The sequence below is a fragment of the Podarcis vaucheri genome (genome assembly GCF_965113315.1).
Source record: "Podarcis vaucheri genome assembly, chromosome: 10".
In the NCBI taxonomy this organism is placed as follows: Eukaryota; Metazoa; Chordata; class Lepidosauria; order Squamata; family Lacertidae; genus Podarcis; species Podarcis vaucheri.
In genome coordinates this window covers 42,229,308-42,241,953 of record NC_138748.1, presented here as the reverse complement: position 1 = coordinate 42,241,953, position 12,646 = coordinate 42,229,308, and the positions used below count along the sequence as shown (strand labels likewise).

The 12,646-nt window shown below is 45.3% G+C and overlaps 1 long non-coding RNA gene across 1 annotated transcript in view; it reads left to right on the top strand.

Moving 5' to 3' along the window:
* The window catches only part of LOC309541869, a 39,730-nt gene extending 31,275 nt beyond the window's left edge, over positions 1-8,455 (top strand). Inside the window, exons 2-3 of the long non-coding RNA XR_014223992.1 lie at positions 8,024-8,105; positions 8,203-8,455. This is a non-coding gene — a long non-coding RNA (uncharacterized lncRNA). The remainder of the gene's footprint in view (positions 1-8,023; positions 8,106-8,202) is intronic.
* Positions 8,456-12,646: the final 4,191 nt, after the last annotated feature.

Genomic DNA, 12,646 nt, shown 5'->3' with positions numbered 1-12,646 from the left:
CCACTGCAGTGGGGACAGTAGTGAGAAGGCGCCGAACACTCTCAGGAATGGGGCCTCCTAAGAGAATCTTGGCTACGTGGTGTCCATTGTCAACTGATGTCATGGCAGCCCCTCAAGTACCACCTGCATGTACTACAACATCGTCATCATACTGTATTTTGTGCAGTGCTTTATCTAGGCATCCCTTTTCAAGCTTGCGCACAAGAAACAACAACATTCACATGAAGGCGGGTGCTTCGCCATGCAAATGAACATTTATTCTGAGACATCCTTTGTCCTTTGAGAGCCAGTGTGGTGTAGTGGTTAAGAGCGGTAGTCACGTAATCTGGGGAACCGGGTTCGCGTCTCCGCTCCTCCATATGCAGCTGCTGGGTGACCTTGGGCCAGTCACACGTCTTTGAAGTCTCTCAGCCCCACTCACCTCACAGAGTGTTTGTTGTGGGGGAGGAAGGGAAAGGAGAATGTTAGCCGCTTTGAAACTCCTGAGGGGAGTGAAAGGTGGGATATCAAATCCAAACTCTTCTTCTTCTCTTCTTCTCAGAATAAACTGTTGCTCATTTGAAGCTCAAGTAGTATAGGATAGTTTTATTGTAGGTCCTTTGAAGTAGGAGGCAGTTACTCCACTGAGACTCTAAAATGCCCCACTACCACTCATGCTTGCCATTACATAGAGAAAATATTATTTCCATCATCAGTACATGGATGCCCTCAACAAGTCAACTTTTGGATCAAAGCAGGTCCAAAAATTGCTGACTCTGTTGTGATAAATCACAGCTAAGTTAATCTCTGCGGTCCTCTGGGGCACACTGTATTTTTGCATCTGTGTGGCAGTCTACCCAATAATGGTCAAAAGTAACTACATGAAGAAAATGCCTCTGTGAACTGGGCCCCAGTCTCTGTGACCCTTTCAGTGCAAAATTGCCTGGGTAGTTTGGGTTGTGTGGATAAATGGGACTGATGCAGTCCTCAGCCCCCTTTTCTACAGCAGTCCCACTGAAACTGGTGACAATACTGCAGGTCAAGATGGAGAAGAAGCAAGGAACCTGGCTGTCCCAATGTTGTTGGCCTCCAGCTCTCATAAACCCCAGACCAGAGGGCCAAAGATTCCCCACCCCTGTCTTATGCATGCACTTACAGTTTGCTGATTTTAGGCTAAATTGGAAACACAGGAAATCAGTAAAATGTGTGTCTGCACAAATGCAGGTACAATTATTACTTTGGGGTTTGTTTTTGTGTGCGTGACTGATGGCTATAAATGCGCAAGTGCCCTCCCTCTAAAGTTGCCATTGGGACATATATTTAGACATTTTGTCCTGTAAGAAATGCAGTGTCCTGCCTGCTCATTTAATAATGCAGGCTGACAGCTGGACCCTGGCATCAATCAGGAACAATCTTCAGTTGCTAACAACCTGAGCAAGACTGCATTGAGTAACCTTGAGGTGCAAAGGCTTTGTGTCCCATCCCTAGCGGCCCTGATTGATTCCACCAGGCTACAACTTCTTCATGAGCCTTATTAACACCAACTGCTTAAATGAGATGAATAATTATGAAGCAAACGAAATACACTCCTTGGCAATACTTTGTGACCTCAATTTTGTCAGGTAATTGAATGGTATGCAGGCAGACCAGATGGGATAAAGCAAGAATCGAGCAAACACTGTCTTAAGATACAAATAGCTTTCAGGGCCATTCCTACTATATTAGACAACATGAGGCAACTGCCTCAGGTGGCAGATGCTGAGCAGGACTAGCTGTGGCTACTACCTGCCCCCAGCCAATCCTGAACTCCGCCTCTGGCTATTCTGAGGCCCTTTTCATTCCCACTCTGTGGAACTAGGGCCCCAGAGAAGGGGCTTGCTTGCTTCTGGCCAGAGCTGCTGCCAGGCTTGCCTAGTTGCCTTCTCCCAATAGATCCCAAACAGCCCTGTTGGGAAAAGCCTTTGACCAAGACAGCAGCTGGCCCAGGCTGCACAACTTAGCAGGCATCACACATGCACTGCTTTGCTCATATGCTTTGCATATTCTGGCACTACATTACTGTTTGTTGAGGTGGGCTTTAAGTGGGTGCCGGGCAAGAGATTAGAGGACAGGTGTGGCATGGAAACATAGAATCCTGCTGCATTGTCACTAGTGCAAAAGTAAGGGTCAGCTCCCAGTAGGGAGAACTTTGGTTTGCTTTGCATTCTAATTCAAATTTATATAATTCATACTTTCTGAAATATTATGCAAGCTGAACTGCAGTGATCCTTCTAAATTCACACTGAATTTTGTGGTGTACTTGTCCAACCAAAAAAAGTGTACAAAAATGCACGCACTGGGTTGCATACCATGCATATATTAGTGAAAATGACATACAGCAATGTAACATTAGGGAAAAATAGCTTGCAAAAATGTAAATAGTATAACATGCAGAACTGCATACAAAAATATGTATAGTAGAAGAAGTGTGCACTAAAATGCTGATGGATTTTCATGAGGACTTAAAAAAGAAAATCACACGCTGATGCATAAATGTGGCGAACTGAACCTACTCTTGGAAAAATGAGAAACTGAGAGAAACTGAAATTGACAGATTGTCCATCTTCAATTGCCAGTCTGCTCTGTGTTTGGGGTTGAGGGGGTTGGGTGGATCTTGTCCTTTGCATCAGGCAGCAATATATCTTGAACTAGCTTGCTCTTCTTCTTTTTTTACAAAATGGTAAATAAGGCAGGTAACACATTAAAGAAATACATGTTAATGTTTTCATAGCTATTTTTTTTAGTTCTTGGCTACATTAGCAGCTGGATGATGAATACATCTACTACTTTTGGAATTTAACTTTATCATTGTAGAGATAAACTTGTTTTTGGAGAGTAGGAGTGCTTCTTGGGCAGAATCTTTACAAATGCCATGTGGTAAGGGTGTCAGATTCTAAGTCAGATCACACAAAGTTGTTATTTTGCAGCCTGGTCCTAAACATGCTTACTCAGAAGCCAATGCCACCAAGCTTAAGGGAAGGGGTACATTCCTGTAGGCAGGGACAACCCTCCACAGAAAAAGCCCCGGGAACTCCTGTCAGCATGGCAAATAGGCTCACTGCATCCCCAGGCACTGCAACCACCATGGGATTATTGCTGGACTGTGCTGGGACTGCACACAAGAGCCCTATGGACACAATATTTGACTAAAACCTGGCTGCATATTTTCCTCAAAGCTTAGGGCTTCAGGGATAATGCATTAGTTTTGCCATGGTAGTCTTTAATACATAATGATATGATAATGTCAGACTTTAAGCATTCAATTACTTTTGTTTCTTGATCTATTTATGGATCCACTTTTTTGTTTTTGTTTTTAACAAGCACTGGATTGTAGATAATCACTTCAGAGCCAGGAAGTGAAACTGTCACTGTGATTATTGTCAAAGAGGGATAGGTGGTTAACTCATGTCTAGGCAAAATGGACATATAATTGTAAGTGACCCAAAGGAGCATATAAAGCAAGCGTCGTTGCTCCAGATGTTGTTGGACTCCAACTCTCACCAACCACATGGCCGGTAAGTCATGGGTGATGGGAGCTGTACTCTAGAAACATCTGGTTCTCCACCCCAATTATATAGTATCCCCACTAGAAGAATGGATTGGGAATAGCTATCCAGCATGGGTTTCTGATGAAGGACTTAATGGTGAGGCTGAATCTTGTGTTGTGGACTAGAGTTATCTGCTGTATCCACCACTCTGAGCCAGCACAGTTTGTTGTCCATCATCTCTACCTCTCCATTTTTCTATATTCTGTATAATTAATTAATTAATCAATTAATTAATTAAATATATTGGTTGCTTTTTCTTGCCAAATGCAACTCAAAGCAACTTAACAACCAAAATAATTCTGTATTGATTCTGATGTGAGCAAGCAAAATGTAGCATAACAGGCGAGAGAGAGATGCTTAAAAGATCAGGGCCCCCAGGAATAGAGGAAGGACAAATGTGATTCTTAGTCCCTTCCAGCACATACACATCTCATGGAAGGAAATAAGCTTTAGGATGGGAAAAATGAATCTTGCATCACCAGCTTGTGGCTGTGATGAAGAAGGAGATGCTGAACACATTGAATGTCAACAACAGATGGATGTTCTGCAGTGATGGTACAGGAAAATGGACGGCTTCCCTGCAAAAACCACTCATCCAACACAAAGGATAAACAATTTACCCCAACTCTTTCCCCACCAGTAATAACCCTGCTTCCCTCAACTCTTTTAATGGTATCTTTTGCTTCCCCAATTTTCCACTGGCCTGATGGCTATTCTTGTGAATGACTGTGATCCCCCTGTAGCAGAGAAAGAGACTGGTAGATTGTCCTTGGGTGAGTTTCCTATTTTTTATGCAACTGCTTTGAGTTTGATGCCAGTTCAGATTTGGTTCTGACCTGACGTTGTGACATGAGCCTGGTCCTCTGTGGTTCTTGCTGTCTTAAAGCAGTGGTCAAGAATAGTCCTTAGGATAGATAAGCAAGTCAAAAGTGCACCCTAGAGGACAAATACTCTGGAAAGGAGTCACAGCTGCTAAATCAGTCAAGTGGCCCCAAGAAGCCACTGCTCATTGGATTAGGAATCAGGCAGTTTGCCTGCTCTGGACATGGTTGCAAACACTCTTAAGAACGTCCTATGTAGGTGCTCACTGAACCATCTTTGTCACTGAAGGCCCAAGTGTCTGCAGCGGCTAAGAGTACCTTTTCCAGCTTTGGCTGGTGCAGCAGAAATTGCTGTTCCTCAGCAGCGGTGGCTTGGCCATAGTGATCCATGTTTCAGTAGCCTATTGTAATGTGCTCTACGTGGGGTTGTCCTTAAAGCTGGTGCAGTAGCTGCAATTTTTACAAAAATGGAGTGGTTGGGCTGCAAATGGAAGCAGAATGCCATGATCATATAACACGCTTGGGGATCCTCAGGCATGGGGGTCTTCAGAACTCTCCCCAAGCTGTAGCTCCTTCTAAGCCACACCCCTCATCAAGGTGTTTTTGCCTGGCTGGAATGGGTCCTTGAACTCTGATAATGCTCCTTGCTTGCTTGGATGGTGGTTGGAGAGAAGGGTGTGTGTGTGTGCGTGCGTGCGCAAAAACAAGTCTACTCTACAAAGGTGAAATTCACATTTGTTGCTTCCTTCACTTTTGGCTCTGGCCCCACCCACCACTGGCCTGTGGTTGCCAGAAGGTTGCTCAGAAGGGAATGTGGATCTTGGGCTGAAAAATGTTTCCCACCTCGGATATAACAACCCTGCTGAAAGAGAAACACTTCCTGCCAGTTTTCTACTGGGATACATTTAAGGTTTTATGGTTGGCTTATAAAGCCCTGATCAATTAGGAGGTGGCACCTGTGCCGATATAGACCAGCTTGGCTACTGAGATCTCAAGATGTAGCCCTCCTGGGAAATATATTTGGTGGCAACAGCTTATGGGCCCATCTCCCACTGGAAGTAAGACAGGCACCAACCTGGTTGTGTGTTCTGCTTCTTCTGATAACACATTTATCAGGCTTTTGCAGGTTACTGATATGTGGTGGCTCCATGGCTAACTTTTCCAGGTTAGTATCATTTATCAGTTCTGAAAATGTTGTCTCATGGACATTGTTTGAATCTACATTTACTGAGCCCATGAGAAAGTAGTTGCAGTTATACATGATTATACTATTTTTCTCCTTTGACTGTTTTCTCGATTTCTTTCTGCATCTCAAGAAGACCCTGAGAATTTTGGGTGGGTTTGGCAGTATTGCACCCCAACTACTAAATTGCTATTTCTGCTCAGAGCAAATAATAATAATAATAATAATAATAATAATAATAATAATAATAATAAATTTTATTTATATCCCACCTTCCCCTGCCAAAGCCGGACTCAGAGCGGCTAACAACAGTTATTCTGTTCAAAATTCAAAATTCTGTGAAGAATTTTGTTCCTCTTAAACTTTTCCAGTTTCCTGGACTCTACACCCCCTTGACCTACAGAGCAATATTTTTCCTCAATATACCCGTCCCTGCCTTTTCCATAGATTTCATGTCCGCTGTAACTGCATCCCACTGACTCTCTCAATTCTAAATGAAAGCTGCACTGTGTACTTGGTATTGCCAGCAGTCCAGTTCCACTGAATTTTGAGTGATGTCTCTTTTGTAGAAGTTCAGCTTATCTAAAAGTGTTCCCTGGTACCAAACCCTTCTAAACCCTGCTTCTTTCCAATGTCATCAATGCCTCACAGCCCTGATTCTGTAGTTGGTCATGGGCATGGAATATGCTCCAGTTCTGAAAATGCTGCCTTTGACGCCTGTCACTTCAAGCTCCTATCTAGGTTAGGCTTCTGTGAGACTTCCTGGCTTCTTCAGAACTGGGTGATTTCCATTGGTGTTCTATTGCACAGCATTCTGAAATGTATAACAGCATGACTTAAGCCAGATAACCATCTAAAACGCATATGAGCATAAAACAGGAAATACAGTAATGAAAAATAATCTGCTAGTTGCTAAGCCCCTATCACTAATGCCAGTCAAAATGCCCCCCTCAACAGTCTGATACGTATAGAAAGTCAATGAAATGCAGTAACTCCTCAAATACGATGCATTCCCTGCATAAACACTCTCGTGATAGAAAACTGTATATATATCATTATGTGTCAAATACGCACATGAGGTTGCTTTGCTACCTGTGTACAGAAAATATTTATCACATTTGAAGTGGCCCTCAGGCCCTCTAAGATTTTGCTTCATGATTTTGAAATAATTACAAAATGGGGTTCTTCATATTCTCTTATCATACCTTGCTCAGTGCTCCATGACTGGGGTTGGGCATGAGGTGGTGGCAAGTGGTGCAGCCATCGGATAATGTCACCTCAGCATACATTTTCATTCTGGGAGAATTGCTCTGGTTGTGTTCCTACCAGAATTCATTCCCAGACTTTAGCTTAGCATCTGACCCCCTCAGGAGCAAAAAATTTCTGTGAGAAACTTTTCAGGTTTTCTGTCTGGAGCATGAGACATGATCCATAGCCACCCATTTGTCATGCACACTGTCTAGACGCCTTCCATTAGGGTTCCACTTCTGTCGTCACGGGGACGTCACATTTCTCTCCATGCTGGGCATTCTGCAGTAAATGTTAAAAGTTATTCACTGGAATAATTTATCCCCCAAATTATTGTATTTGTGGACTAGGGTTCCTTCCAGCTCTGCAATTCTATGGTTGGGAATGGCTTACCCGGAAACCCTGGAAATTCACTGCCTGTCCGTGTAGTCAATACTGTGCTCCATGGATCAGTGGCCTGACTCAGGACAAGGTGGCTTCCTATATTCCTAAGAACACACCAAGCCCCCCTTTCCTTGTCTATTTCAGTGGGGCACATGGTACAGGAAGACTTTCCAGAGGATTGTGCCCATGAGTCATGTCTGTTGGCTATTGCCCCTACTGATTCCCTCAGTGCCCTCCCCCAGCCCACTTCCGCTACCTGAAGCAGCCACCTGCCCTGTGCAGTAACGGTGTTTCTGATGAGCTGTGTGGTTCTTAGCTTTCTAAAGAAGTTGGAGGCAGAGCCCTTGGTGCTCTATAGGAAGGCGCTGAGATGTAAGCCATCATCAGCCCGAATCATTATTAGCTGGTCTATCCATAAGCCAGGTGAGAGCCGCAGCTCCTTCTCCCTCCGCAGAGCCAAGAGTGTGTGTATGAAATTTCTCTGTCAGAGTGTGCTTGTCACCAGCGGGAGGGTGGGAGCTTATCTTATTGTCATCTCTGCCAATGGGAGAGGAGTCCATTACTAGAGTGTGTTTGCGTGCATGAGTTACTGACTGAGTCAATTTGCAGTGTTGTAGAAGCGCAGGAGGAGATTTTAATGCCAACTGTCTCTCGCCTCTGCCTCCCTCCCTCTCTTTCGTTGCTTCTTTGATTTTTCTCCAGATGTTAATGGGCGATCACTGATGCTTGAATCCAGTCGTACCATTTCACAAATGGAAATTGCACCATCTCTGTCTTTCTTGTCCCCCTCCTCCTCTCTCCTCCCCCCCCGAACTTGACAGCTTGCTGCCAAGTGGACAGATGATGGTCTGGGAAAGGGAGAATGATGCCGGACGCTGGGATTATTTCATGACTTTTGTTGCGGTAAGATTTTTTTTTTAATTGCTGGTTTAAAGTGATCTTGAAGAAACCCCAAGTGCATCCAAGAAACTGACCGGAAACCTATGCTTCTCTGCTATAGGTCTTCGCATTGAACTGCATTTCCAAAGAGGCGCGAAAGGCTACCACTTCAGGAGTGACCAGGAAGCAGCTTGGCAGGGTGAGCTGATGGCTTGGGGTGATGAATCAAGGGCCTCACCTGCACAGCCATCCCTGGAACAGAGCTGCTGAACAAGCACAGCACAACAGGTGTGAGATGGCAGCAGTCTGCTGCTAACCCACAGTTGCCAGGACAAGATTACCATGAGAAACTGGGGAGAGAACGCTACAGAAAGAGACAGAATTCAAGGAGAAAACTGGTCAGGGCACTTTTCTTTTGCTAAAATACACAATAGGAGCTTTTATCTGAGATTTGTGTGCTGGGAGGAACAATGTACTGTAAACTCCCAAGTATTCGGCGGTCATTAGTGTGTTCCAAAGCCTGAGTTTTAAAGAGAGGAAGAAAGGAAGGAAATGTGCATACACCCACCTACCCACCCACCCACACCCTGCCTGCCTTCCTGTTTAAGGCACTCCACTGGTACCTCGGGTTACATACGCTTCAGGTTACATAAGCTTCAGGTTACAGACTCTGCTAACCCAGAAATAGTACTTCAGGTTAAGAACTTTGCTTCAGGATGAGAACAGAAATCGGGCTCCGGCGGCGCGGCACCAGCAGGGGGCCCCATTAGCTAAAGTGGTGCTTCAGGTTAAGAACAGTTTCAGGTTAAGAACAGACCTCCGGAACGAATTAAGTACTTAACCCGAGGCACCACTGTACTCTGCACAAACAATAGGTACTGGGGCCAAGGCACCTTTTGAACCTAGGTTGAGGGGACCCAGACAGCATTTGGCCCAAGCTGAAGTGACCCTGAGATTGCTTCAGTGCATATTTTATTTACTTAATTTTATTATATTACGTTTACACTTCCCGCTATTCTTCAAGATGGTAGACGTGATTGGGTACCTTCCCATTTTATCCCCACTTGTGCAGTAGGTTGGGCTGAGAGCCTGACTGGTGCAGGGTTACCTGGGGCGCTTCATGGCTGACTGGGGACTTCACTCTGGGTCTCCGGGGTTCTAAGGAATAGTTTAGCACTTGGCTTGCTATAGCACACTAAGTCTGCTGCAAGTGCCATGTGCTGAAACAATCATAGAAATGCTCACCCACATTCACAGTAGGTATCATTTATTTATTTAAAGCATTTTTACACCCCTGCCTCCCCCCCCACAAGAGGAATTCAGATGGCTTAGAAGTGTCAGTAATAAGACATTCCCTGCCCTCATTCTTACAATCTGAAAGATGTGGCCCCCTGGCACTGAAACATGTGATCTGGTCATGCACTATAGTGGCAGTGTCCTGGATAGAAGTCAGTGTTAGAATTCCTGCTCCATTACTGCAGCCATGGGATTTTTGTCTATCACATGACGGTGTATGTTTTGACTCCACCAAGTGGGAGGTGACGGAGAGAGGATGTTTGTGTTACTGTGTTCCATGAAGTGGGACTATTGTCCTTTGTTCTTTCTCTTTGCTGTCTGATGCTAGAGAGAGAGGGAGCCATGTTGCAGTGCTCTGTGTGTGTGTTTGTATGTAAATAAAGTAGATGAGCCAAAATGCTGAGTTCTGTCATGTGAGATGCGTAAACTCTGCAGATCCCCAAGTGTGCCGATGTCTGTTGGCATCGGTTGCTGTGATGTTCGGGCTGAAGAAAGCTTTTGAAGCCCCCGAACGATCGACCAGGAGGGAGAGAACATGCCAGTCGGGCATGTGTCTCTGCCAGGGTCTTACTCGAGTGTAGGCTGAACTCCTGACAGTCAGTGTACATGTTGTTATGACTTTTGGTGGGGGGAAGTTGAGACCCTTCTAACCCCTGGATCTAGCAGGTATTAAAATATAAGCCAGACTCACTTCCTGTGTTGAAGTAATCGCCTGTGTGATGGGCCATTGAGAGAGGTCTGTGCAAGATGGAAAATGGGTGGGGCCAGACCTGTGCAGGGGTGGGGCAGCTAGGTACATTTGCCCTGGCCTTTGGAGGGCTAAGTTGCCCCCCCAGGACCGAATGCTTTTTGGTTTGAGTTTATTACTTTATACTAACAAGACTCCTGCTCAGGGCTTCAGACAAACTCTACATGGGCCTGGGTGGGACCTCTTCCTCAACTCAGATATAGTTCGAAAGACAAAGCCAGAGTCTGGAGTAGAGTTTGAGGTGAACTAGAAGTACAGCAGCAAACTGTTGTCTGCCTGAATCCAAGGCTGTGGCTATGGGAGAAACAAGACTCTCTTGGGGTATTAATGCTATGAAGCCCACCATTGGAGGCTCAGGTTGCATATATGTGTAAATAAACCATATATCATAAAGACACCACAATCTCCACTGTGCCTCATTTCCAAAGGAAACATGAACCCTGGGTAAGTCTCTGGAACCCCTAGAATCTCACACCACTCGGAGATTGGGGTGGTGTGTTACAGTATTAACTTGGTCCTGGGAAAATCCCAAAATTATTGGATGCTTATGCTTGCTCAGTTATATTTCAGTGCTGTGGGCCTTGATGGAAGGACAATGTAATTGGTCTTCACATGCTCTATTTGTGGTCAAAGACTAATGCTGCAACACTGGAAGAAGCATAGGTCCCCACCCCCAAATTACTCACTGGTTGGAAGATTTGTCTACTCTTGCAACAGGGGAAAAAGCAGGTGGCATGAAGACAATGAATACTCTGACATTTGGGGTCTGAACTTGGGATTGTTGGTATGATGTACATGCCCAGTGGACTCTGCTGGAGCATAACCCCCCGTTTTTCTCCCTCATTCCCCAACCCAACCCCCTCCCTGCTTGTCTGGTCATATTTACTTTATCTGTATGATACTGTATTCTGAATTTCTATAATCCATTGCTGATTTTTCTCTTCTTTTGTATTGTTTTTATTTCTTGACTATTGTTAAAGAAAACCCCAAATTAATTTAAAAAAAAGGGGGGGGGAAGACATGGCACAAAAAGAAAAGGGATTTGGAGGGGTGGCAAATTTAGGCTGCAATCCAAACTCCACTTACCTAGTAAAGGTAAAGGTAAAGGACCCCTGACAGTTAAGTCCAGTCGCGAACGACTCTGGCGTTGTGGCGCTCATCTTGCTTTACTGGTGGAGGGAGCCGATGTTTCTCCGCCGACAGTTTTTCTGGGTCATGTGGCCAGCATGACTAAGCCACTTCTGGCAAAACCAGAGCAGCGCACGGAAACGCCATTTACCTTCCCGCTGGGGCGGTACCTATTTATCTATTTGCACTTTTTGGGTGTGCTTTTGAACTGCTAGGTTGGCAGGAGCTGGGACCGAACAACGGGAGCTCACCCCGTCGTGGGGATTTGAACCACCGACCTTCCAATCGGCAAGCCCAAGGCTCAGTGGTTTCCACCACAGCACCACCCGTGTCCCCCACTTACCTAGACATAAGCCCTATTGAATTCAATAGGACTTACTTCTAAGTGGACATGGTTAGGATTGCATTTTAGGCATGGCTTCTTAGTTAAAATTAATGTAAAGGTAAAGGTAAAGGTACCCCAGCCCGAACGGGCCAGTCTTGACAGACTCTGGGGTTTGTGCGCCCATCTCACTCTATAGGCCGGGGGCCAGCGCTGTCCGGAGACACTTCCGGGTCACGTGGCCAGCGTGACAAAGCTGCATCTGGCGAGCCAGCGCAGCACACGGAACGCCGTTTACCTTCCCGCTGGTAAGCGGTACCTATTTATCTACTTGCACCCGGGGGTGCTTTCGAACTGCTAGGTTGGCAGGCGCTGGGACCGAGCAGCGGGAGCGCACCCCGCCGCGGGGATTCGAACCGCCGACCTTTCGATCGGCAAGCCCTAGGCGCTGAGGCTTTAACCCACAGCGCCACCCGCTGAATAATACAGTGGTACCTCGGATTAAGAACTTAATTCGTTCTGGAGGTCCGTTCTTAACCTGAAACTGTTCTTAACCTGAAGCACCACTTTAGCTAATGGGGCCTCCCACTGCTGCTGCTGTGCTGCTGCGCAATTTCTGTTCTCATCCTGAAGCAAAGTTCTTAACCTGAGGTACTACTTCTGGGTTAGCAGAGTCTGTAACCCGAGGTACCACTGTACTTTGTTATTATAAATATAGTTGTGCAAATTGCAGGACACAGAAACCTGTGGGTTGTCCTAGTGAAGATGGAACAGTGTGCATAGCCTGCTTTGAGTCTCTCCAAAATTGTTCTGCTGAAGGTATTTTCAAAGGTAAGACTCGATTCAGCTTGTCTGACATAAAATCATTTAATAGTGAAATATAAAATCTACACTGGGTAGAGACTATGCATTCAATTTGTCTTCTGCCTTTTAAGCAACAACCATGCTTTTCTCAAACATAAAAGAGAAGCTCAGAGGCACTTTTTAGTTTTACATGTAAAAGTATTCAAAGGGGTTACTGGGTGATAAAAGTGCACTTTCTTCTAATTCATGGCGCAGAGTTCACACAAT